Source organism: Symphalangus syndactylus, chromosome 5 (assembly GCF_028878055.3).
Source record: "Symphalangus syndactylus isolate Jambi chromosome 5, NHGRI_mSymSyn1-v2.1_pri, whole genome shotgun sequence".
Lineage (NCBI taxonomy): Eukaryota > Metazoa > Chordata > Mammalia > Primates > Hylobatidae > Symphalangus > Symphalangus syndactylus.
Window position 1 is genome coordinate 72,237,290 of NC_072427.2, and position 25,717 is coordinate 72,263,006.

Genomic DNA, 25,717 nt, shown 5'->3' on the forward strand with positions numbered 1-25,717 from the left:
GTGTTTCACCTCACATGGAGGGATGTTATGCTGCTCCTAAACCATACCTTCACAGCAGCTGAAAAGCAGGCAGTTCTGCAAGCAGCACAGATTTTGGGGATTAGCAGTATATCTCCTATAATATACCAAAAGGGAAGAACGCAGATAGGGAAAGCGAAAAAATCGTGAAGACTCCATTCCCACTAGGAAGCGAAGCAGTTCTGGTTAACAACCCTTATTGGGACCCCAGTAACTCAAGAGATGAATGGAAAAGGAGGCACATTTTAAGATGTATATTAAAGGGCCTATGAAAGACCAGGGCCAAACCTCTCAATTACTCTGAACTGTCTAAGATAAACTAAAAGCCAGATGAGAATCCTGTAGCTTTTACAGAAAGGCTAAGAGAGGCACTAATAAAGTACACCTCTCTGTACCCTGATTCAGTCGACGGACAGCTCATTCTAAAGGACATGTTTATTACACAGGCAGCTCCCAATATTAAAAGGAAACTACGAAAGCAGGCTATAAGACCAGATAGCGCCTTAGAGAACCTCCTGAAGGTGGCCACTTTGGTCTTTTGTAATAGGAATCAGGAGGAGGCCCAAAAGAAAGAGAGAAAGCTCAAGAGAAGGACAGAGGCTCCAGCGGCTGCTTTGCAGGTTTGCAAAATCCAGGATCCCCAAGGTGCATTCGCTAGTTGCTACTGGTGCGGCAGCCCAGGGCATTTTCAAAAGGAATCCCCAGGAAGCAAGACAGAGCCACCTCAACCCTGTCCAGCCTGTGGTAGAGACCACTGAAGATGGAACTGCCCCAGAGATGGAGGTCATTGGGTTCAGGACCAGTCTCACAGATGGTCCCGCAGGACTGATGGGTCCTGGGGCTCAAACCCTGGCTTCAGCGGCTCAAACTGCCATTATAGCACAGGAGCCCCGGCTAATTCTGGAAATTAAAGGAAGGAAAGTAGACCTCCTTCTAAACGTTAGAGCCAGTCTCTCTCTTTTCTCCTCTCTAATCCAGGCCTCTCCTCTTCCTATAGTATGACCGTAAGGGGTGTCTCAGGAAAAACTCTAATCCAATATTTTTCTCAACCATAGTTGTAGTTAGGAGGACCTATTTACACATGCTTCCAAGTCATAATAACTCTACTAGTCAGAAAAGCCTCCAAGTTAACCCTAGGAAATAATTTAACTGTTTACACTTCACATAATGTGTCAGGATTACTGTCCTCTAGGGGGAGCTCTTAGCTAACAAACAGCTACTAAAGCAAGAAGTACATAAGGCAGGATAAGCAGTGGTCACTCTAACCTCTCTCCCCAGGCACAAATGCTGAATTAGCTGAGCTAATAGCTCTTACAAGAACACTTAAATTAAGCAAGGGGAAGGTAGCTACCATTTATACTAATTCCAAGTATGCTTTCTTAGCTCTTCATGCTCATGCTGCGATTCAAAAGGAAAGGCATTTTCTTACCACTAATGAATCTCCTATAAAATATTGCCAGGAAATTAGCAGGTTATTATCCTCAGTTTTTCTTCCACAAAAAAATAGCAGTCATGCATTATAGGGGACATCAAAAGGAAACAGAAAAGGTAGCCAAAGGAAATAGAATAGTTAATCAGGCAAAGCTAAGTCAGAGGCAAGGAAGCTTTAAGGCATTAATGCACTGCAAGCCCTTCTAATCTAGGAAGGCTCCAAAAAAGAAATTAAACCTCAGTATTCCCCTGCAGAAATAAAATAGGACCACCTTTATTTAACCCAGGAAATTTGGTATTAATACAAATTCTCATCTCTGTCTCCTTCCCTAAGCCAAGCTGGGAAGGCCCCTACACTGTTCTTCTTTCAACCCCCTCGGCAGTAAAAGTTACGGGAATTGATTTCTAAATAATACATCACACGCAAGTCAAAGCCTGAAGAGCTGAGGGAGCAGCCCCTAACAGCCCAGAGAGATATCCTGAATATCAGTGCGGAGAAAGAGAAGATCTTAAGCTGAAAATCATAAAAGATAAGTAACTGAGTGAGGGCTGCTCATCTTACTCAGTCCCACTCCTGTCTCACCAGATACTTTTTGCTATTTCTACCCTTTACTCTCAAAGTTCACCACCAAATATTAAAACTTCTTTTTAAAGCATATTTGCAGGGAGATTTTAATTATTCATAGAATCGCATTTGTAACTTTGTAGATCCCCAAAGAGAAATGTTATATCTTGGTAAGTAAAGTTTTAAATGGAAATTATTTACTATGCCACTCTTCTAAGAATTGTTATAGTCACGCTACTATTTATAATAGAACTACACACTGTAGCACCCACAATGTGGAATTCTGGTTGTAAATTTCTAATTGCTGTAATATTTTGTCTAATTATCAACCTTATAACAGGACTGATAGTTGCAGGAAAGATTTAGTCAAAATTGTGTTGCTTATAGCAGGAGTAATAGTTATGGATAAGAAGCAAGGATGAAAGTTTTACTATCATTAAGTTTAATAGGACTTTTACTGAAGGTTGGTAATATAATGTGCTCTAAGCTATGAAGAGAAGATTATAAAGAAAGAGATTTTATGTAAGAAAGGATTTTCTGGGCCGGGCGCGGTGGCTCAGGCTTGTAATCCCAGCACTTTGGGAGGCCGAGGCGGGCGGATCACGAGGTCAGGAGATCGAGACCACGGTGAAACCCCATCTCTACTAAAAATACAAAAATTTAGCCGGGCGTGGTGGTGGGTGCCTGTAGTCCCAGCTACTCGGGAAGCTGAGGCAGGAGAATGGCATGAACCCGGGAGGCGGAGCTTGCAGTGAGCCAAGATAGCGCCACTGCACTCCAGCCTGGGCGACAGAGCGAGACTCCGTCTCAAAAAAAAAAAAAAAAAAGAAAGAAAGGGTTTTCTATGGTAAATACTTGTCCTAAAAGGAAATGACTGTTTGTTTAAAGGATGAATGTTTAGGGCAAGTCAGAAAGTTTAAGTATGTTGTAAGAGGGTCTGTGAAAGTTGTGAAATCAATAATTAAAGGAAAGGAATTGTCAAGATTAACACTAAAGTTATTTTAGCCACCCAGTAATGTATTTCTCCCAAGCATATTGCAAGTTAGGAAAATGGCCTAAGCTTAAAGTTGTTCTCTAATGGCAAGTCAAAGGGGAAATGTATAGTTTTCTCAAGGAAAATGTTTCTTTTATATTAACGCTTCTGGTAACATACAGTGACATACCGGTATTGCAATCCACTGGTGTAACTAATAGGTATCAAACTCAGGGTCTATAGGACCCCCACTAACGACGGTAATCTTAATACTCATATTCTAACCCTATATTTTAAATTTTCTTATAAAATTTACTTTTCACCTAGAAGCAATCAAACTCCAAACGGTGCTGCGAGCAAAGCCACACGTGTTTCAAATGCTTGTTCTTTGGTGCCGTAAAGAAATAGCACTTGAGCATCAACTTAATTTATTTAGTAAGGCCATTTTTACTTCCTGCAGAAAGGGTACACTCGCCAGCAGTTTTGCCATGACAGTACACCGAGCAGAGACAGGGCCATTTATAACCTGACACGTCCACCCTACTGCTGTGTCCAGTTTCCAATGGCTGGAATGGGACCTCACATTCTGTATTTGTCCTGACTGGCTAGCAACTTAGAACTGCTTAAAAGCGGCAAAGGCAGAGGAGAACAAAGGAAGGAGGAAGTAACTTGTGGAATGCTGAGAAAGGTAAAAACACTTTTAAATAAGGAAGAGGAACAGGCTATGACCTAATGCTTGCTTGGACCAGTATAAGCATGCCAGGGCAAATATTTAGGCTAAATTGTGGGAGCTAAGAACATAAAGTACATTGATTTCTTTATTACGGCTGGCGGATATTTAAGAATGTTAGCGCAGGTCTTTGAATAAATTTTGCTTTTAAGAAGAGAAGTTACTATTTATTTCTAATTAGACAGGGAGGAGTCTTTTTTTTTTTTTTTGAGATGGAGTCTCGCTGTCGCCCAGGCTGGAGTGCAGTGGCGTGATCTCGGCTCACTGCAGGCACCGCCCCCGGGGTTCACGCCATTCGCCATTCTCCTGCCTCAGCCTCCCGAGTAGCTGGGACTACAGACACCCGCCACCTCGCCCGGCTAATTTTTTGTATTTTTAGTAGAGACAGGATTTCACTGTGTTAGCCAGGATGGTCTCGATCTCCTGACCTCGTGATCCGCCCGCCTCGGCCTCCCAAAGTGCTGGGATTACAGGCGTGAGCCACTGCACCTGGCCAGGAAAGTCTTTGAAAAGGAACCTTAACTTTACTTCCTACACATAGAAACGCCATTCTTCCAAGAACCCTTAGATCAACCTCAGGAGAAGGCACAACTGCTGTTCCCCATACAATACCCCTTTTCAGCGGGAAGTAGCCAGAAAGAATCGTCATCCAACACCCCCTGACAGCAGTTAGGTTTGCTTCTCTTCGCGGGGGAGTTACTAAGAAATAAGTTTTAGGCAGATAGAAAGGGTAAAAGGAATCCTCGGTAAGGCTTTTTCTTTTAATAAAAGCAACCCAGACCTTTTCTTTTCTTTTCTTTTTGAGGCAGAGTCTCACTCTGTCGCCCAGGCTGGAGTGCAATGGTGCAGTCCAGGCTCACTGTAACCTCTGCCTCCCTGGTTCAAGTGATTATCCTGTCTCAGCCTCCCGAGTAGCTAGGATTATAGGTGCCCATCACTAAGCCCAGCTAATTTTTTTTGTATTTTTAGTAGAGATGGGGTTTCACCATGTTAGCCAAGCTGATCCGCTGGCCTCAGCCTCCCAAAGTGCTAGGATTACAGGCTTCAGCCACCACACCTGGCCAAATCATTTCTTTTCTAACAGAAAAGCAAATTAAAGAACCAGGCTGTCAAGCATTGATATGCAAATGTAGGCCATTAGAAGCTGAGTCCACCCAATATGGTGATTCCTGCCTTCTTCTTGTCACCAGGTATGCCAAGTGTCATGGCCACCTCCAGATAACTCCATGTGTTCAGGACATCATGGCGGCCCACATTTGCACATTAAAAGGGTAAGGTGGGAGGGCCAGGTTTTTCGCGGGCTTCATGAATGACACACCTGGTCAAACCAATCCCCTGGGCCCTATGTGGGCGGCAAGCCACCCAGGTGACGAGGCAAGAGACTGAAAGCACAAGCTGTTCCAGTATAATAAAGAAAATACTTAAAATAAGAATAGTTATATTAGACATAGAATATAGATATGATTATATATGAATATTACTAATCATTAGTTTATAGCATTACTCTTTATTCTAATATTATAATAATCTTTGTTCTACAGTTATAACCTAGGAAAAACCAGGCCATACAGAGATAGGAGCTGAAGGGACATAGTGGGAAGTGACCAGAAGACAACATGCCTAGACAGGGCCACTAGAGGACTCCTTGGTCTAGCGGTAATACCAGTGCCTAGGAAGGCACCCGTTACTTAGCAGACCTTGGTCTAGCTGTAGCACCAGTGCCCGGGAAGGCACCCATTACTTAGCAGGAGTTAGAGAACACTCTGCTCCACCACCTCTTGTGGAAGGCCTGACATCAGTCAAGCCCGCCCACAGCCATCTGGAGGCCTAAACGTCTCCCTGTGATGCTGTGCTTCAGAGGTCACGCTCCTGTTTTACTTTCATGTTCCGCTCTGTACACCTGGCTCCGCCTTCTAGATAGTAGTAGCAGAATTAGTGAAAGTATTAAAGTCTTTGATCTTTCTGAGAAGAGCATAGAAGAAATAATGATGTAAGCTGTCCTCTCTCTCTCCGCCTCAGCTACCTGAAAGGGAAGGGCCCCCTGTGGACATGTGACTCACATGACCTTATCAATCATTGGAGATGACTCACACCCCTTACCCTGCCCCTTTGCCTTGTACACAATAAATAACAGAGCGACCAGGCATTTGGGGCCACTACCAGTCTCCACATCTAGGTGGTAATTGTCCCCTGGGCCCAGCTGTCTTTTCTTCTATCTCTTTGTCTTGTGTCTTTATTTCTACGATCTCTTATCTCCGCACACGAGGAGAAAAACCCACAGACCCAGTAGGGCTGGACCCTACAGCCCTATGCAAATCTGATAGTGCCTCCTTCAGCCTCCCATATAACCGACGACTTTTCTGCCCTCCCTCTGTCTCTGTACAGGGGAGCTGTTTTCTTCTTTCTTTCTTCTTTCTTGCCTATTAAATTATCCGCTCCTTAAAACCATTCCACATGTGTCTGTGTCATTTTATCTAAATCAGCATGAGACCAAGGACCTGATGTTCCTCCAGTCATTGGAGCCATATCAGGGCCATTTACTTTGATAGACAGGCAAAGCTGGTTTAGTGGTGGATAGGCAGCTTAGTCATTAAGGAACTCCTTTTTGGACATGGTGAATTTGGGTATTAATAGCTTATAAAATGTAATGCTATCAGATCCATAACACTTTCCAGGAACTGTGGCTTTTTCACTGGGGTTTTAAGCTCCTCTGGGAAAACAAGGGGCAATATTGAGCAGGAAGAACTCCCACCCTCCAGGAAGCCTGGGTGGACCATCCCTTCCCCAAAAGCAGGCTTCCTATCAAAGCTGTGTTGTCCTTTTCATCCTCTCTCCCTGCACGCCTCCATCCAAAAGTAGAAGTGTGTTACCCTGCGGGTTCACTGAGCCTCCACATAACCACACATGTCAAAATCATAGAACACTGAGGAGGCCTTCTCAAAATATTTTTGAATTGTCTACATTCAGTTTTAGTTTTTAAAACTTTAAAAATGCAATTGTACCTTAACTCACCTTGCATCCTGATAGCATTATAAATTTGAGGATAATTTTAGAGAATGGAGATTATTTGTTATTCCCTTGATATACTTTCTGGGAAATATAAGTAGTAAATTTGCATTTAATGATTAATTCCACTACTCCCTTAAAAACATAGTATCTATGAGCAGTTCAGCAGTGAGGGACATTTAAAATAGAAAAAAATTCCTCCATTAATATTTTTATGTTCCACAGTAGTAAAAAGGTGAAAATTATTTGTTGGTCTCAATAAACGATGCTTGATCTTTTAAAAATTAATACTAAGTGTTTGATCTTAATATAGTCCAAAAAGCTTCTATAACTCTGCCTGGTTTCTAAAACAGATTCCAAGGAGACTATCACCACCAAAAGACTGCTCAACAACCACCCAATCTACATTGTCACCCTTCTTTGATTGGATATTTCGATCAACAAAAAGTATAGAGCACACTTATGTGTGTGTGTATATATATATGTATGTGTATATATATATACATGTATGCATACACATACATATACATACATATATACACATACATATATGCACACACACACAGACATATACATATATTTTTTTTGGATGGGGCAGAGGGCCTTTACTTGGGTGACAAATTGGTCTCTGAAGGGTTTTAAGGGAAGGTCTTATCTGATCACGTTGGCTTTCTGGTTGTGTCTTGAAGAATGGGTCAGAGAATCAGGAGGCTGTGGCTGCTGCAGGGGAGGGGTGAGGGGGGCCCAGGGCTAACAGTTGTGGGGTCCAGTAAAGGGTGCAAGTGGAGGCCGGGAGGTCATACATCCCACTGCCAAGACCAGCCGCCTCTCGACCTGGCACCACCCGTGGAACCAAAAAGGGGAAAACATGTCCTTCGTGCCTCTGTCTGTGGTAAGTGGGGCCCTCCAGGAGGCAGGGCCACAGGCAGCATCCCCGTGACCCAGGTAGAAGGGCAGAACTGCGCCTGGGGCTCGCTGCTGTCTGCAAGGTCCGGGAGGGAGGAGGGTGCAGACACAGGCCCTATTTATGACCCCGCAGTGCCGGGAGCGCTGGAGCCCCAGGAGGGTCTGATCTACCTGTCGCCCACCCGTGAGGTGCATGAGTGCAAAGGTGTGGGAAACCGCCAGACTGTCCTGCGGCCCTGTGGGGTCGCAAGGCACCAGGACCCCTGGATATGGCTTAACTGGTCGCAGGGAGAGGGCGGGCTTGGGAAGGGCAGCCTTTAGCCAAGGGATTCTCAGGGAACCAACAGGCTTGTCTGAGCCCCGAGCCGGGTCCACCTCCGCTGGCTGGGCAGCTGCCTCCACACCCAGACAGACCCCGTGGGGCACAGCGTCCCGCAGGGCCCCACAGTACCCTGCTTTCCAGCACCCCTGGAACCCCTGCCCAGCCCACGAGGTACAGATTCTGTCATGCTCACTGAGTCCTCTGGACCCTGCTAGACTAGCCCAAGGCCACACAGCCAGACAGCGGAGGAGCTATTTTTTTCTACATAATACATGTATGTACTTACTAATATATTCACTATGAAACAAATACTTTTTAACAGATGCTATAAAAATTTTAAAGTTCTTAACATATTCACCTTTAGTTATTAATTATAAAAAAAGTCTGCTGTCATTAAAATATTATACATAATCATATTTTTAGTGAGAGCAATGTGGTAGAATTTGCACCTTTTTTAAAAACCTTGGAATTATTCTTTGAGATACATCAATTCAAATATTTCAAATATCAAACTTTTCATACATCAATTCAAAAGTTCAATTTCTTTTTTTTTTGAAAGTTTCATTTATTTTCAAGCTTGCTTTTAATGGTTGTCAGAGCTGAAACAGATAACAGGCAAAGGCACAATGTGCACACCGAACAAAGTGTATTGTTAACAAGAGGAAGAAATCCATATCTTAAGAGAATTGGGGGCCAGGCTCACGCCTGTAATCCCAGCATTTGGGAGGCCGAGGCTGGTGGATCACATGAGGTCAGGAGTTCGAGACCAGACCGGCCAACATGGTGAAACTCCATCTCTACTAGTTTTTATGGGAAGACATTTCTTTTCTCACCATAGGCCTCAATGTTCTCAAAATGTCCAATGCAGATTCTACAAAAAGAGTGTTTCAAAACTGCTCAATCAAAAGTAAGGTTCAACTCTGTTAGTTGAATGCACAGATCAGAAAGAAGTTTCACAGAATGCTTCTGTGTAGTTTTTATTAGAAGATATTCCTTTTTCCACGATAGGCCTCAAAGTGCTCCAAATGTCCACTTGCAGTTTACACAGAAAGAGTGTTTCAAAACTACCCAATCAAAAGAAAGGTTCAACACTGTGAGATGAATGCAGAGAATAGAAAGAAATTTCACAGAAGTATTCTGTGTAGATTTACTTGAAGATATTTCGTTTTTCACCATAGGCCTCAAAGATCTCCAAATGTCCACTTGCAGATTCTACAAAAAGAGTGTTTCAAAACTGCTCAATCAAAAGAAGGCTTCTACTCTGTTAGATGAATGCACAGATCAGAAAGTAGTTTCACAGGACTCCCATTCACAATTGCTTCAAAGAGAATAAAATACCTAGGAATCCAACTTACAAGGGATGTGAAGGACCTCTTCAAGGAGAACTACAAACCACTGCTCAATGAAATAAAAGAGGATACAAACAAATGGAAGAACATTCCATGCTCATGGGTTGGAAGAATCAATATCGTGAAAATGGCCATACTGCCCAAAGTAATTTATAGATTCAATGCCATCCCCATCAAGCTACCAATGACTTTCTTCACAGAATTGGAAAAAACTACTTTAAAGTTCATATGGAACCAAAAAAGAGCCCGCATTGCCAAGTCAATCCTAAGCCAAAAGAACAAAGCTGGAGGCATCATGCTACCTGACTTCAAACTATACTACAAGGCTACAGTAACCAAAACAGCATGGTACTGGTACCACAACAGAGATATCGATCAATGGAACAGAACAGAGCCCTCAGAAATGATGCTGCATATCTACAACTATCTGATCTTTGACAAACCTGACAAAAACAAGAAATGTGGAAAGGATTCCCTATTTAATAAATGGTGCTGGGAAAACTGGCTAGCCATATGTAGAAAGCTGCAAATGGATCCCTTCCTTACACCTTATACAAAAATTAATTCAAGATGGATTAAAGACTTATATGTTAGACCTAAAACCATTAAAATCCTACAAGAAAACCTAGGCAATACCATTCAGGCCATAGGCGTGGGCAAGCACTTCATGTCTAAAACACCAAAAGCAATGGCAACAAAAGCCAAAATTGACAAATGGGATCTCATTAAACTAAAGAGCTTCTGCACAGCAAAAGAAACTACCATCAGAGTGAACAGGCAACCTACAGAATGGGAGAAAATTTTTGCAACCTACTCATCTGACAAAGGGCTAATATCCAGAATCTACAATGAACTCAAACAAATTTACAAGAAAAAAACAAACAACCCCATCAAAAAGTGGACAAAGGAAATGAACAGACACTTCTCAAAAGAAGACATTTATGCAGCCAAAAAACACATGAAGAAATGCTCCTCATCACTGGCCATCAGAGATATGCAAATCAAAACCACAGTGAGATACCATCTCACACCAGTTAGAATGGCCATCATTAAAAAAGCAGGAAACAACAGGTGCTGGAGAGGATGTGGAGAAATAGGAACACTTTTACACTGTTGGTGGGACTGTAAACTAGTTCAACCATTGTGGAAGTCAGTGTGGCGACTCCTCAGGCATCTAGAACTAGAAATACCATTTGACCCAGCCATCCCATTACTGGGTATATACCCAGAGGAGTATAAATCATGCTGCTATAAAGACACATGCACACGTATGTTTATTGCGGCACTATTCACAATAGCAAAGAGTTGGTACCAACCCAAATGTCCAACAACGATAGACTGGATTAAGAAAATGTGGCACATATACACCATGGAATACTATGCAGCCATAAAAAATGATGAGTTCGTGTCCTTTGTAGGGACATGGATGAAACTGGAAAACATCATTCTCAGTAAACTATCGCAAGGACAAAAAACCAAACACCGCATGTTCTCACTCATAGGTGGGAATTGAACAATGAGAACTCATGGACACAGGAAGGGGAACATCACATTCCGGGGACTGTTGTGGGGTGGGGGGAGAGGGGGGAAAGCATTAGGAGATATACCTAATGCTAAATGACGAGTTAATGGGTGCAGGAAATCAACATGGCACATGGATACATATGTAACAAACCTGCACATTGTGCACATGTACCCTAAAAGCTAAAGTATAATAATAATAAAAAAAAAAGTAGTTTCACAGAATGCTTCTGTGTAGTTTTAAGGGGAAGATATTTCGTTTTACACCGTATGCCTCAATATTCTCCAAATATCCGCCTGCAGATTCTACAAAAAGAGTGTCTCAAAACAGCTCAATCAAAAGAAAAGTTCAACTCTGTTAGATGAATGCACAGATCAGAAAGTAGTTTCACAGAATGCTTCTGTGTAGTTTTTATTTGAAGATATATCTTTTTCCACGATAGGCCTCAAAGCACTCCAAGTGTCCACTTGCAGATTCTACAAAAAGAGTGTTTCAAAACTGCTCAGTCAAAAGAAAGGTTCTACTTTGTGAGATGAATGAACAGAATAGAAAGAAGTTTCACAGAATGCTTCTGTGTAGCTTTTATGGAGAGATATTTCATTTTTCACCGTAGGCCTCAATGTTCTCCAAATGTCCACTTGCAGATTCTACAAATAGAGTGTTTCAAAACTGCTCAATCAAAAGTAAGGTTCAAATCTGTTAGTTGAATGCGCAGATCAGAAAGAAGTTTCAAAGAATGCTTCCGTGTAGTTTTTATGGGAAGATATTTCTTTTTTCACCATAGGCCTGAGTGTTCCCCAAGTGTCCACTTGCAGATTCTACAGAAAGAGAGTTTCAAAACTGCTCAATCAAAAGTAAGTTTCAACTCTGTTAGTTGAATGCACAGATCGGAAAGAAGTTTCACAGAATGTTTCTGTGTAGTTTTTAATTGAAGATATTCTTTTTCTACCATAGGCCTCAAAGCGTTCCAAATGTTGACTTGCAGTTTATACAGAAAGCGTGTTACAAAACTACCCAATCAAAAGAAAGGTTCAACACTGTGAGATGAATGCAGAGAATAGAAAGAAATTTCACAGAAGTATTCTGTGTAGGTTTTACTTGAAGATATTTCGTTTTTCACCATAGGCCTGAAAGATCTCCAAATGTCCACTTGCAGATTCTACAAAAAGAGTGTTTCAAAACTGCTCAATCAAAAGAAAGGTTCGACTCTGTTAGATGAATGCAAAGATCAGAAAGTAGTTTCACAGAATGCTTCTTTGTAGTTTTAATCGGAAGATATTTCATTTTACACCATATGCCTCAATACTCTCCAAATATCCCTTTGTAGATTCTACAAAAAGAATGTTTCAAAACAGCTCAATCAAAAGAAAGGTTCAACTCAGTGAGATGAATGCACAGATCAGAAAGTAGTTTCACAGAATGCTTTTGTGTAGTTTTTAATTGAAGATATACCTTTTTCCATGATAGGCCTAAATGCGCTCCAAATGTCCACTTGCAGATTCTACAAAAAGAGTGTCTCAAAACTGCTCAGTCAAAGGAAAGGTTCTACTTTGTGAGATGAATGAAAAGAATAGGAAGAAGTTTCACAGAATGCTTCTGTATAGTTTTTAGAGGAAGATATTTCGTTTTTCACCGTAGCCGTCAATGTTCTCCAAATGTCCACCTGCAGCTTCTACAAATAGAGTGTTTCAAAACTGCTCAATCAAAAGTAAGATTCAACTCTCTTAGTTGAATGCACAGATCAGAAAGAAGTTTCACAGAATGCTTCTGTGTAGTATTTATTTGAATATATTCCTTTTTCCATGATAGGCCTCTAAGCGGTCCAAATGTCCACTTGCAATTTATACAGAAAGAGTGTTTCAAAACTACCCAATCAAAAGAAAGGTTCAACACTGTGAGATGAATGCAGAGAATAGAAAGATATTTCAAAGAAGTATTCTGTGTAGTTTTAACTTGAAGATATTTCGTTTTTCACCATAGGCCTCAAAGATCTCCAAATGTCCACTTGCAGATTCTACAAAAAGAGTGTTTCAAAACTGCTCAATCAAAAGAAAGGTTCTACTCTGTTAGATGCATGCACAGATCAGAAAGTAGTATCACAGAATGCCTCTGTGTAGTTTTAAGGGGAAGATATTTCGTTTTACACCGTATGCCTCAATATTCTCCAAATACCCCTTGCAGATTCTACAAAAAGAGTGTTTCAAAACAGCTCAAGGAAAAGAAAGGTTCAACTCAGTGAGATGAATGCACAGATCAGAAAGTAGTTTCACAGAATGCTTCTGTGTAGTTTTTATTTGAAGACATACATTTTTCCACCATAGGCCTCAAAGCGCTCCTAATGTCCACTTGCAGATTCTACAAAAAGAGTTTTTCGAAACTGCTCATTCAAAAGAAAGGTTCTAATTTGTGAGATGAATGAGGAGAATAGAAAGAAGTTTCACAGAATGCTTCCGTGTACTCTTTATGGGAAGATATTTGGTTTTTCACCGTAGGCCTCAATGTTCTCCCAATGTCCACTTGCAGATTCTACAAATAGAGTGTTTCAAAACTGCTCAATCAAAACTAAGGTTAAGCACTGTTAGTTGAATGCACAGATCAGAAAGAAGTTTCACAGAATGCTTCCGTGTAGTTTTTATGGGAAGATATTTCTTTTTTCACCATAGGCCACAATGTTCTGCAAATGTCCACTGGCAGATTCTACAGAAAGAGTGTTTCAAAACTGCTCAATAAAAAGTAAGGTTCAACTTTGTTAGTTGAATGCACAGATCAGAGAGTAGTTTCACAGAATGCTTCCGTGTAGTTTTTAGGGGAAGATATTTCTTTTTTCACCATAGGTGTCAATGTTCTCCAAATGTCTACTTGCATATTCTACAAAAAGAGTGCTTCAAAACTGCTCAATAAAAAGTAAGGTTAAACTCTGTTAGTTGAATGCACAGATAAGAAAGATGTTTCACAGAATGCTTCAGTGCAGTTTTTAGGGGAAGTTACTACGTTTTTCACCATAGGCCTCAATGTTCTCCACATTTCCACTTGCAGTTTATACAGAAAGAGTGTTTCAAAACTGCTCTATCAAAAGTAAGGTTCAACTCTGTTAGTTGAATGCAGAGAGCTGAAAGAAGTTTCACAGAATGCTTCTGTGTAGTTTTTATTTGAAGATATTCCTTTTTCCATGATAGGCCTCAAAGCGCTCCAAATGTCCACTTGCAGTTTATACAGAAAAAGGGTTTCAAAACTGCTCAATCAAAAGTAAGGTTCAACTCTGTTAGTTGAATGCACAGATCAGGAAGAAGTTTCACAGAATGCTTCCGTGTAGTTTTTAGGTTAAGATATTTCTTTTTTCACCATAGGTCTAAATGTTCTCCAAATGTCCAGTTGCAGATTCTACAAAAAGAGTGTTTCAAAACTGCTCAATCAAAAGTATGGTTCAACTCTGTTAGTGGAATCCACAGATCAGAAAGTAGTTTCACAGAATGCTACTCTGTAGTTTTTATTTGAAGATAATCCTTTTTCCACGATAGGCCTCAAAGCGCTCCAAATGTCCACTTGCAGTTTATACACAAAGAGTGTTTCAAAACTGCCCCATCAAAAGTAAGGTTCAACTCTGTAAATTGAATGCACAGATCAGAAAGTAGTTTCACAGAGTTCTTCTCTGAAGTTTTTATTTGAAAATATTCCTTTTTCCACGATAGGCCCAAAGCTCTCCAAATGTCCACTTGCACTTTACACAGAAACAGTGTTTCAAAACTGCTCAATCAAAAGTATGGTTCAAGTCTGTTAGTTGAATGCACAGATCAGAAAGAAGTTTCACAGAATGCTTCCGTGTAGTTTTTAGGGGAAGATATTTCGTTTTTCACTATAGGCCTCAATGTTCTCCTAATGTCCCCTTGCAGATTCTACAAATAGAGTGTTTCTAAACTGCTCAATAAAAAGTAAGGCTCAAATCCGTTAGTCAAATGCACAGATCAGAAAGAAGTTTCACAGAATGCTTCCGTGTAGTTCTTAGGGGACGATATTTCGTTTTTCACCATCGGCTTCAATGTTCTCCAAATGTCCACTTGCAATTTATACAGAAAGAGTGTTTCAAAACTTCTCAATCAAAAGTAAGGTTAAACTCCGTTAGTTGAATGCACAGATCAGAACGAAGTTTCACAGAATGCTTCCGTTTAGTTTTTAGGGGAAGATATTCCTTTTTTCACGATAGGCCTCAATATTCTCCAAATGTCCACCTGCAGATTCTACAAATATAGTGTTTCAAAACTGCTCAATCAAAAGTAGGGTTCAACTCTGTTGGTTGAATGCACAAATCAGAAAGAAGTTTCACAGAATGGTTCCATGTGGTTTTTAGGGGAAGATATTACATTTTTCACCTTAGGCCTCAATGTTCTCCAAATGTCCACTTGCAGTTTATACAGAAAGAGTGTTTCAAAACTGCTCAATCAAAAGTAAGGTTAAACTATGTTAGTTGAATGCACAGATCAGAAAGAAGTTTCACAGAATGCTTCTGTGTAGTTTTTAGGGGAAGCTATTTCGTTTTTTACCGTTGGCCTCAATGTTCTCAAAACGTCCTCTTGCAGATTCTACAAATAGAGTGTTTCAAAACTCCTCAATCAAAAGTAAGTTTCAACTATGTTACTTGAATGCACAGATCAGAAAGAAGTTTCACAGAATGCTTCTGTGTGGTTTTTATTTGAAGATATTCCTTTTTCCACAATAGGCCTCAAAGCGATTGAAGTGTCCACTTGCAGTTTATACAGAAAGAGTGTTTGAAAACTGCTCAATCAGAAGTAAGGTTCAACTCTGTTAGTTGAATGTACAGATCAGAAAGAAGTTTCACAGAATGCTTCTGTGTAGTTTTTAGGGGAAAATATTTCGTTTTTCACCATAGGCCTCAATGTTCTCCAAATGTCCATTGCAGATTCTACAAATAGAGTGTTTCAAAACTGCTCAATCAGGAGTAAGGTTCAACTCTGTTAGTTGAATGCACAGATCAGAAAGAAGTTTCACAGAATGCTTCCGTGTAGTTTTGAGGGAAGGATATTTCGTTTTTCACCGTAGGCCACAAAGTCCTCCAAATGTCCACTTTCAGGTTCTACAAATACAGTGTTTCAAAACTGCTCAATGAAAACTAAGTTTAAACTCTGTTAGTTGAATGTACAGATCAGAAAGAAGTTTCACAGAAAGCTTCCGTGTGGTTTTTATGGGAAGATATTTCTTTTCCACCATTGGCCTGAATGTTCTCAAAATGTCCACTTGCAGAATCTACAAACAGAGTGTTTCAAAACTGCTCAATCAAGAGTAAGGTTCAACTCTGTTAGTTGAATGCACAGATCAGAAAGAAGTTTCACAGAATGCTTCTGTGTAGTTTTTATTTGAAGATATTCCTTTTTCCACAATTGGCCTCAAAGCGCTCCAAATGTCCACTTGCAGTTTATACAGAAAGAGTGTTTCAAAGCTACCCAATCAAAAGAACGGTTCAACACTGTGAGATGAATGCAGAGAATAGTAAGAAATTTCTGTGAGTTATTCTGTGCAGTTTTCACTTGAAGATATTTCGTTTTTCACAATAGTCCTCAAAGATCTCCAAATGTCCCCCTGCAGATTCTACAAAAAGAGTGTTACAAAACTGCTCAATCGAAAGAAAAGTTCTACTCTGTTAGGTGAATGCACAGATCAGAAAGTAGTTTCACAGAATGCTTCTGTGTAGTTTTAAGTGGAAGATATTTCATTTTACCCCGTATGCCTCAACATTCTCAAAATATCCCCTTGCAGATTCTACAAAAAGTGTGTTTCAAAAGGGCTCAATCAAAAGAAATGTTCAACTCAGTGTGAAGAATGCACCAATGAGTAAGCAGTTTCACAGAATGCTTCTGTGTAGTTTTTATTTGAAGATATAACTTTTTCCACGATAGGCCTCAAAGCGCTCCAAATGTCCACTTGCAGTTTATGTAGAAAGAGTGTTCCAAAACTACCCAATCAAAAGAAAGGTTCAACACTGTGAGATGAATGCAGAGACTAGAAAGTAATTTCACAGAAATATTCTGTGTAGTTTTTACTTGAAGATATTTCATTTTTCACCATTGGCCTCAAAGATCTCCAAATGTCCACCTGCAGATTCAATAAAAAAAGTGTTTCAAGAGCAATCAGGCAGGAGAAGGAAATAAAGGGTATTCAATTAGGAAAAGAGGAAGTCAAATTGTCCCTGTTTGCAGATGACATGATTGTATATCTAGAAAACCCCATTGTCTCAGCCCAAAATCTCCTTAAGCTGATTAGCAACTTCAGCAAAGTCTCAGGATACAAAATTAATGTACAAAAATCACAAGCATTCTTGTACACCAATAACAGACAAACAGAGAGCCAAATCATGAGTGAACTCCCATTCACAATTGCTTCAAAGAGAATAAAATACCTAGGAATCCAACTTACAAGGGATGTGAAGGACCTCTTCAAGGAGAACTACAAACCACTGCTCAATGAAATAAAAGAGGATACAAACAAATGGAAGAACATTCCATGCTCATGGGTTGGAAGAATCAATATCGTGAAAATGGCCATACTGCCCAAGGTAATTTATAGATTCAATGCCATCCCCATCAAGCTACCAATGACTTTCTTCACAGAATTGGAAAAAACTACTTTAAAGTTCATATGGAACCAAAAAAGAGCCCGCATCACCAAGTCAATCCTAAACCAAAAGAACAAAGCTGGAGGCATCACGCTACCTGACTTTAAACTCTACTACAAGGCTACAGTAACCAAAACAGCATGGTACTGGTACCACAACAGAGACATAGATCAATGGAACAGAACCGAGCCCTCAGAAATGATGCCGCATATCTACAACTATCTGATCTTTGACAAACCTGACAAAAACAAGAAATGTGGAAAGGATTCCCTATTTAATAAATGGTGCTGGGAAAACTGGCTAGCCATATGTAGAAAGCTGCAAATGGATCCCTTCCTTACACCTTATACAAAAATTAATTCAAGATGGATTAAAGACTTATATGTTAGACCTAAAACCATTAAAATCCTACAAGAAAACCTAGGCAATACCATTCAGGACATAGGCGTGGGCAAGGACTTCATGTCTAAAACACCAAAAGCAATGGCAACAAAAGCCAAAATTGACAAATGGGATCTCATTAAACTAAAGAGCTTCTGCACAGCAAAAGAAACTATCATCAGAGTGAACAGGCAACCTACACAATGGGAGAAAATTTTTGCAACCTACTCATCTGACAAAGGGCTAATATCCAGAATCTACAATGAACTCAAACAAATTTACAAGAAAAAAACAAACAACCCCATCAAAAAGTGGGCAGAGGACATGAACAGACACTTCTCAAAAGAAGACATTTACGCAGCCAAAAAACACATGAAGAAATGCTCCTCATCACTGGCCATCAGAGAAATGCAAATCAAAACCACAGTGAGATACCATCTCACACCAGTTAGAATGGCCATCATTAAAAAATCAGGAAACAACAGGTGCTGGAGAGGATGTGGAGAAATAGGAACACTTTTACACTGTTGGTGGGACTGTAAACTAGTTCAACCATTGTGGAAGTCAGTGTGGCGATTCCTCAGGGATCTAGAACTAGAAATACCATTTGACCCAGCCATCCCATTACTGGGTATATACCCAAAGGACTATAAATCATGCTTCTATAAAGACACATGCACATGTATGTTTATTGCAGCGCTATTCACAATAGCAAAGAGTTGGAACCAACCCAAATGTCCAACAACGATAGACTGGATTAAGAAAATGTGGCACATATACACCATGGAATACTATGCAGCCATAAAAAATGATGAGTTCGTGTCCTTTGTAGGGACATGGATGAAACTGGAAAACATCATTCTCAGTAAACTATCGCAAGGACAAAAAACCAAACACCGCATGTTCTCACTCATAGGTGGGAACTGAACAATGAGAACTCATGGACACAGGAAGGGGAACATCACGCTCCGGGGACTGTTGTGGGGTGGGGGGAGGGAGGAGGGACAGCATTAGGAGATACACCTAATGCTAAATGATGAGTTAATGGGTGCAGGAAATCAACATGGCACATGGATACATATGTAACAAACCTGCACATTGTGCGCATGTACCCTAAAACCCTAAAGTATAATAAAAAAAAAAAAAAAAAAACAGCTCAATCAAATAAAGGTTCTACTCTGTTAGATGAATGCACAGATCAGAAAGTAGTTTCACAGAATGCTTCTGTGTAGTTTTAAGAGGAATATATTTCGTTTTACACCGTATGCCTCAATATTCTCCAAATATCCCCTTTCAGATTCTACAAAAAGAGTCTTTTAAAACAGCTCAATCAAAAGAAAGGTTCACCTCAGTGAGATGAATGCACAGATCAGAAAGTAGTTTCACAGAATACTTCTGTGTAGTTTTTATTTGAAGATATACCTTTTTCCACGATAGGCGTCAATGCGCTCCAAATGTCCAATTGTAGATTCTACGAAAAGAGTGTTTCAAAACTGCTCAGTCCAAAGAAAGGTTCTACTTTTTGAGATGAATGAACAGAACAGAAAGAAGTTTCTCAGAATGCTTCTGTGTAGTTTTTACGGGAAGATATTTCGTTTTTCACCGTAGGCCTAAATGTTCTCCAAATGTCCACTTGCAGATACTACAAATAGTGTGTTTCAAAACTGCTCAATCAAAAGTAAGCTTCAACTCTGTTAGTTGAATGCACAGAGCAGAAAGAAGTTTCAAAGAATGCTTCCATGTGGTTTTTAGGGGAAGAGATTTCATTTCTCACCTTAGGCGTCAATGTTCTCCAAATATCCACTTGCAGATTCTACAAATAGCGTGTTTCAAGACTGCTCAATTAAAACTAAGGTTAAACTCTGTTAGTTGAATGCACAGATCAGAAAGAAGTTTCACAGAATGCTTCCGTGTAGTTTTTATGGGAAGATATTTCTTTATTCACCATAATCCTCAATTTTCTCCAAATGTCCACTTGCAGATTCTACAAAAAGAGTGTTTCAAAACTGCTCAATCAAAATTAAGATTCAACTCTGTTAGTTGAATTCACAGATCAGTAAGAAATTTCTCAGAATGCTACTGTGTAGCTTTTATTTGAAAATATTATTTTTCCGTGATAGGACTTGATGTGCTAGAAATGTCCACTAGCAATTTATACAGAAAGAGTGTTTCAAAACTACCCAATCAAAAAAAGGTTCAACACTGTGAGATGAATGCAGAGTATAGAAAGAAATTTCACAGAAGTATTCTGTGAGGTTTTTACTTGAAGATATTTCGTTTTTCACCAAATGCCTCAAATATCTCCAAATGTCCTCTTGCAGATTCTATAAAAAGTGTGTTTCAAAACTGCTCAATCAAAAGAAATGTTCTAATCTGTTAGGTGACTGCACAGATCAGGAATTAGTTTCACAGAATGATTCTGTTTAGTTTTTTTTTTTTTTTTTTTTAGGGGTTATGATAAATTGAGATCTAGACTTCATGTGGGATTTGAGGCTGCCTAGCTTACAATAATGCTAGACTGTTTGCAGTGTCTTTAATGCAATGTCCTCAGACCTTTCAAAGCCAGTATAATTGAAAATTGTAGGCAGGGGAAGATTAAGCTGTTTGATCAAGGATAGGAAGAGATACTTTTTCATTGAAGTTTAAGAGGAGCCAGGAAGTTGGGGGGAAAAGGCAAAAAGTAGACTTTTGTCTATGCGTAAGAATTTCAGGAGTGAACACATAACACTATTTATGTAAACTTGATAATCTAAAATATGAAATATAGCTTAATGTGTGATGAAAAAAGGAAGCTATTTTCTTATGTTTTCTATACTTAAGTATTGAAGAAGGCAAAATATATATTCTTAAAACATATGATTATACATTTTTGGCACGTTTCTAAAGTACATGATAGAGTCCATTGAGAAAGAAGAAGGAGAACCTGTTTATGGTTCCCATTAAATTAACTAACAGTAATCAGAAGTATTACACTAGGTAGAAGGTCAAAGATACTGCCCCAGTGAGTCATTTTCTTTCAGATTTCCAGCAGTGGCAATGAAATACATTGACCTGCCATACTAATTTTTTCTATAAACAGCTACAAAGACTGAGGTGCAATCTACAGTTAGAGAGAAGAGCTAAGTGGTGCTTGCCCAGATCTGAACCATCAGATTGGTTTTCATGGGCATCCTTAACTATACCAGAGTCATCCAGCAAAACAGAGCAGGACATTCCCTCTGTCTCATGTGGTTTTGCTAATTGAATGCAGACTAGTGTCAAGTCCTTCTTAAATTTATCCTAAACCCTGTAGCCATTTGCAGTAGTAAGGAAGGGTTGGAAGCCAAGATTTATTTGACTTTAAGACTTCTTTCAACTTTTTTTTTCTTTTTTTTTTTTTATTATACTTTAGGGTTTTAGGGTACATGTGCACAATGTGCAGGTTTGTTACATATGTATCCATGTGCCATGTTGATTTCCTGCACCCATTAACTCGTCATTTAGCATTAGGTGTATCTCCTAATGCTGTCCCTCCCCCCTCCCCCCACCCCACAACAGTCCCCGGAGCGTGATGTTCCCCTTCCTGTGTCCATGAGTTCTCATTGTTCAATTCCCACCTATGAGTGAGAACATGCGGTGTTTGGTTTTTTGTCCTTGCGATAGTTTACTGAGAATGATGTTTTCCAGTTTCATCCATGTCCCTACAAAGGACACGAACTCATCATTTTTTATGGCTGCATAGTATTCCATGGTGTATATGTGCCACATTTTCTTAATCCAGTCTATCGTTGTTGGACATTTGGGTTGGTTCCAACTCTTTGCTATTGTGAATAGTGCTGCAATAAACATACATGTGCATGTGTCTTTATAGCAGCATGATTTATAGTCCTTTGGGTATATACCCAGTAATGGGATGGCTGGGTCAAATGACATTTCTAGTTCTAGATCCCTGAGGAATCGCCACACTGACTTCCACAATGGTTGAACTAGTTTACAGTCCCACCAACAGTGTAAAAGTGTTCCTATTTCTCCACATCCTCTCCAGCACCTGTTGTTTCCTGATTTTTTAATGATGGCCATTCTAACTGGTGTGAGATGGTATCTCACTGTGGTTTTGATTTGCATTTCTCTGATGGCCAGTGATGAGGAGCATTTCTTCATGTGTTTTATGGCTGCATAAATGTCTTCTTTTGAGAAGTGTCTGTTCATGTCCTCTGCCCACTTTTTGATGGGGTTGTTTGTTTTTTTCTTGTAAATTTGTTTGAGTTCATTGTAGATTCTGGATATTAGCCCTTTGTCAGATGAGTAGGTTGCAAAAATTTTCTCCCATTGTGTAGGTTGCCTGTTCACTCTGATGATAGTTTCTTTTGCTGTGCAGAAGCTCTTTAGTTTAATGAGATCCCATTTGTCGATTTTGGCTTTTGTTGCCATTGCTTTTGGTGTTTTAGACATGAAGTTCTTGCCCACGCCTATGTCCTGAATGGTATTGCCTAGGTTTTCTTGTAGGATTTTAATGGTTTTAGGTCTAACATATAAGTCTTTAATCCATCTTGAATTAATTTTTGTATAAGGGATTCTGTTTAGTTTTAAGGGGATGATATTTCTTTTTACACCACATGCCTCAATACTCTCCAAATATCCCCTTGCAGATTCTACAAAAGGAGTGTTTCAAAACATCTAAATCAAAAGAAAGGTTCAACTCAGTGAGATGAATGCACCGATGAGAAAGTAGTTTCACAGAATGATTCTGTGTAGTTTTTATTTGAAGATATACCTTTTTCCACGATAGGCCTCAAAGCGCTCCAAATGTCCACTTGCAGATTCTACAAAAAGAGTGTTTCAAAACTGCTCAGTCAAAAGAAAGGTTCTACTTTGTGAAGTGAATGAAGAGAATAGAAAGCAGTTTCACAGAATGCTTCTGTGTAGTTTTTTTGGGAAGTTATTTCGTTTTTCACCATAGCCCTCAGTGTTTTCCAAACGTCCACTTGCAGATTCTACAAATAGAGTGTTTCAAAACTGCTCAATCAGAAGTAACGTTCAACTCTGTTAGTTGAATGCACAGATCGGAAAGAAGTTTCACAGAATGCTTCCATGTAGTTTTTAGGTGATGTTATTTCGTTTTTCACCCGAGACCTCAATGTTCTCCAAATGTCCACTTGCAGTTTCTACAAATAGAGCGATTCAAAACTGCTCAATCAAAACTAAGGTTAAACATTCTTAGTTGAATGCACAGATCAGAAAGAAGTTTCACGGAATGCTTCCCTGTAGTTTTTAAAGGAAGATATTTCTTTTTCCACCATAGGCCTGAATGTTATTGAAATGTCCACTTGCAGATTCTACAAAATGAGTGTTTCAAAACTGCTTAATCAAAAGTAAGGTTCACCTCTGTTTGTTGAAAGCACAGATCAGAAAGAAGTTTCACAGAATGCTTCTGTGTAGTTTTTTATGAATATATTGCTTTTTCCAGGACTGTCCTCAAAGTGCTCCTAATGTCCACTTGCTGTTTATACAGAAAGAGTGTTTCAAAACTACGCAATCAAAAGAAAGGTTCAACACTGTGAGATGAATGCAGAGAATAGAAGGAAATTTCACAGAAGTATTCTGTGTAGTTTTTACTTGAAGATATTTCGTTTTTCACCATAGGCCTCAAAGATCTCCAAATGTCCACTTGCAGATTCTAGAAAAAGAGTGTTTCAAAACTGCTCAATCAAAAGTAATGTTCTACTCTGTTAGATGAATGCACGGATCAGAAAGTAGTTTCACAGAATGCTTCTGCGTAGTTGTAAGGGGAAGATATTTCGTTTTACACCATATGCTTTAATATTCTTCAAATATCCCCTTGCAGATTCTACAAAAAGAGAGTTTCAAAACAGCTCAATCAAAAGAAAAGTTCTACTAAGTGAGATGAATGCACAGATCAGAAAGTAGTTTCACAGAATGCTTCTGTGTAGTTTTTATGTGAAGATATTCCCTTTTCCTCGATAAGCTTCAAAGCGCTCAAAGTGTCCACTTGCAGGTTCTAGAAAAAAAGTGTTTCAAAACTGCTCAGTCAAAAGAAAGGTTCTACTTTGTGAGATGAATGCATAGATCAGAATATAGTTTCACAGAATATTTATGTGTAGTTTTTAGGGCAAGTTATTTCGTTTTGCACCATTTGCCTCAATATTCTACAAATATCCCCTTGCAGATTCCACAAAAAGAGTGTTTCATAACAGCTCAATTAAAAGAAAGGTTCAACTCAGTGAGATGAATGCACAAATGAGAAATTCGTTACACAGAATGCTTCTGTGTAGTTTTAAGGGGAAGATATTTCGTTTTAAACCATATGCCTCAATATTCTCCAAATATCCCCTTGCTGATTCCACAAAAAGATTGTTGCTAAACAGCTCAATCAAAAGAAAGATTCAACTCAGTGTGATGAATGCACTGATCAGAAATTAGTTTCACAGAATGCTTCTGTGTAGTTTTTATTTGAAGATATACTTTTTTCCACGATGGGCCTCAAAGCGCTCCAAACGTCCACTTTCAGATTCTACATAAAGAGGGTTTCAAAACTCTTCTGTCAAAAGAAATGTTCCACTTTGTGAGATGAATGAACAGAATAGAAAGAAGTTTCACAGAATGCATCTGTGTAGTTTTTATGGGAAGATATTTCGTTTTTCACCATAGGCCTCAATGTTCTCCAAATGTCCACTTGCAGATACGACACAAAGAGTGTTTCAAAACTGCTCAATCAAAAGTAAGGTTGAACTCTGTTTGTTGAATGCACAGATCAGAAAGAAGTTTCACAGAATGCTTCCGTGTAGTTTTTTGGGGAAGATATTTCATTTTTCACCACAGGCCTCCAAGATCTCCAAATGTCCACTTGCAGATTCTACAAAAAGAGTGTTTCAAAACTGCTCAATAAAAAGAAATTTTGTACTCTGTTAGATGAATGCACACATCAGAAAGTAGTTTCACAGAATGCTTCTGTTTATTTTTAAGGGGAAGATATTTCGTTTTACACCGTGTGCCTCAATATTCTCCAAATATCCCATTGCCCATTCTACAAAAAGAGTGTTTCAAAACATCTCAATCAAAAGAAAGTTTCAACTCAGTGAAATGAATGCACAGATCAGAAATTAGTTTCACAGAATTCTTCCTTTTAGTTTTTATGGGAAGATATATCTTTTTCCACGATAGGCCTCAATGTTCTCCAAATCTCCACTTGCATATTCTACAAATAGAGTGTTTCAAAACTGCTGAATCAAAAGTAATGTTCAACCCCGTTAGTTGAATGCATAGATAAAAAAGAAGATTCACAGAATACTTCCGTGTAGTTTTTAGGGGAAGATATTTTGTTTTTCTCTGTAGACCTCAATGTTTTCCAAACGTCCACTTGCGGATTCTACAAATAGTGCTTCAAAACTGCTCAAACAAAAGTAAGCTTCAACTCTGTTAGTTGAATGCACATATCAGAATAAAGTTTCAAAGAATGCTTCCGTGTAGTTTTTAGGGGAAGATATTTTTTTTTTCACCATAGTCCTCAATATTCTCCAAATGTCCACTTGCAGATTCTTCAAATAGAGAGTTTCAAAACTGCTCAATCAAAACTAAGGATAAACTCTGTTAGTTGAATGCACAGATCAGAAAGAAGTATCACAGAATGCTTCCATTTAGTTTTTAAGGGAAGATATTTCTTTTTTAACAATAGGCCTCAATGTTCTCCAAATGTCCACTTGCAGATTCTACAGAAAGAGTGTTTCAAAACTGCTCAATAAAAAGAAATTTTGTACTCTGTTAGATGAATGCACACATCAGAAAGTAGTTTCACAGAATGCTTCTGTTTATTTTTAAGGGGAAGATATTTCGTTTTACACCGTGTGCCTCAATATTCTCCAAATATCCCATTGCCCATTCTACAAAAAGAG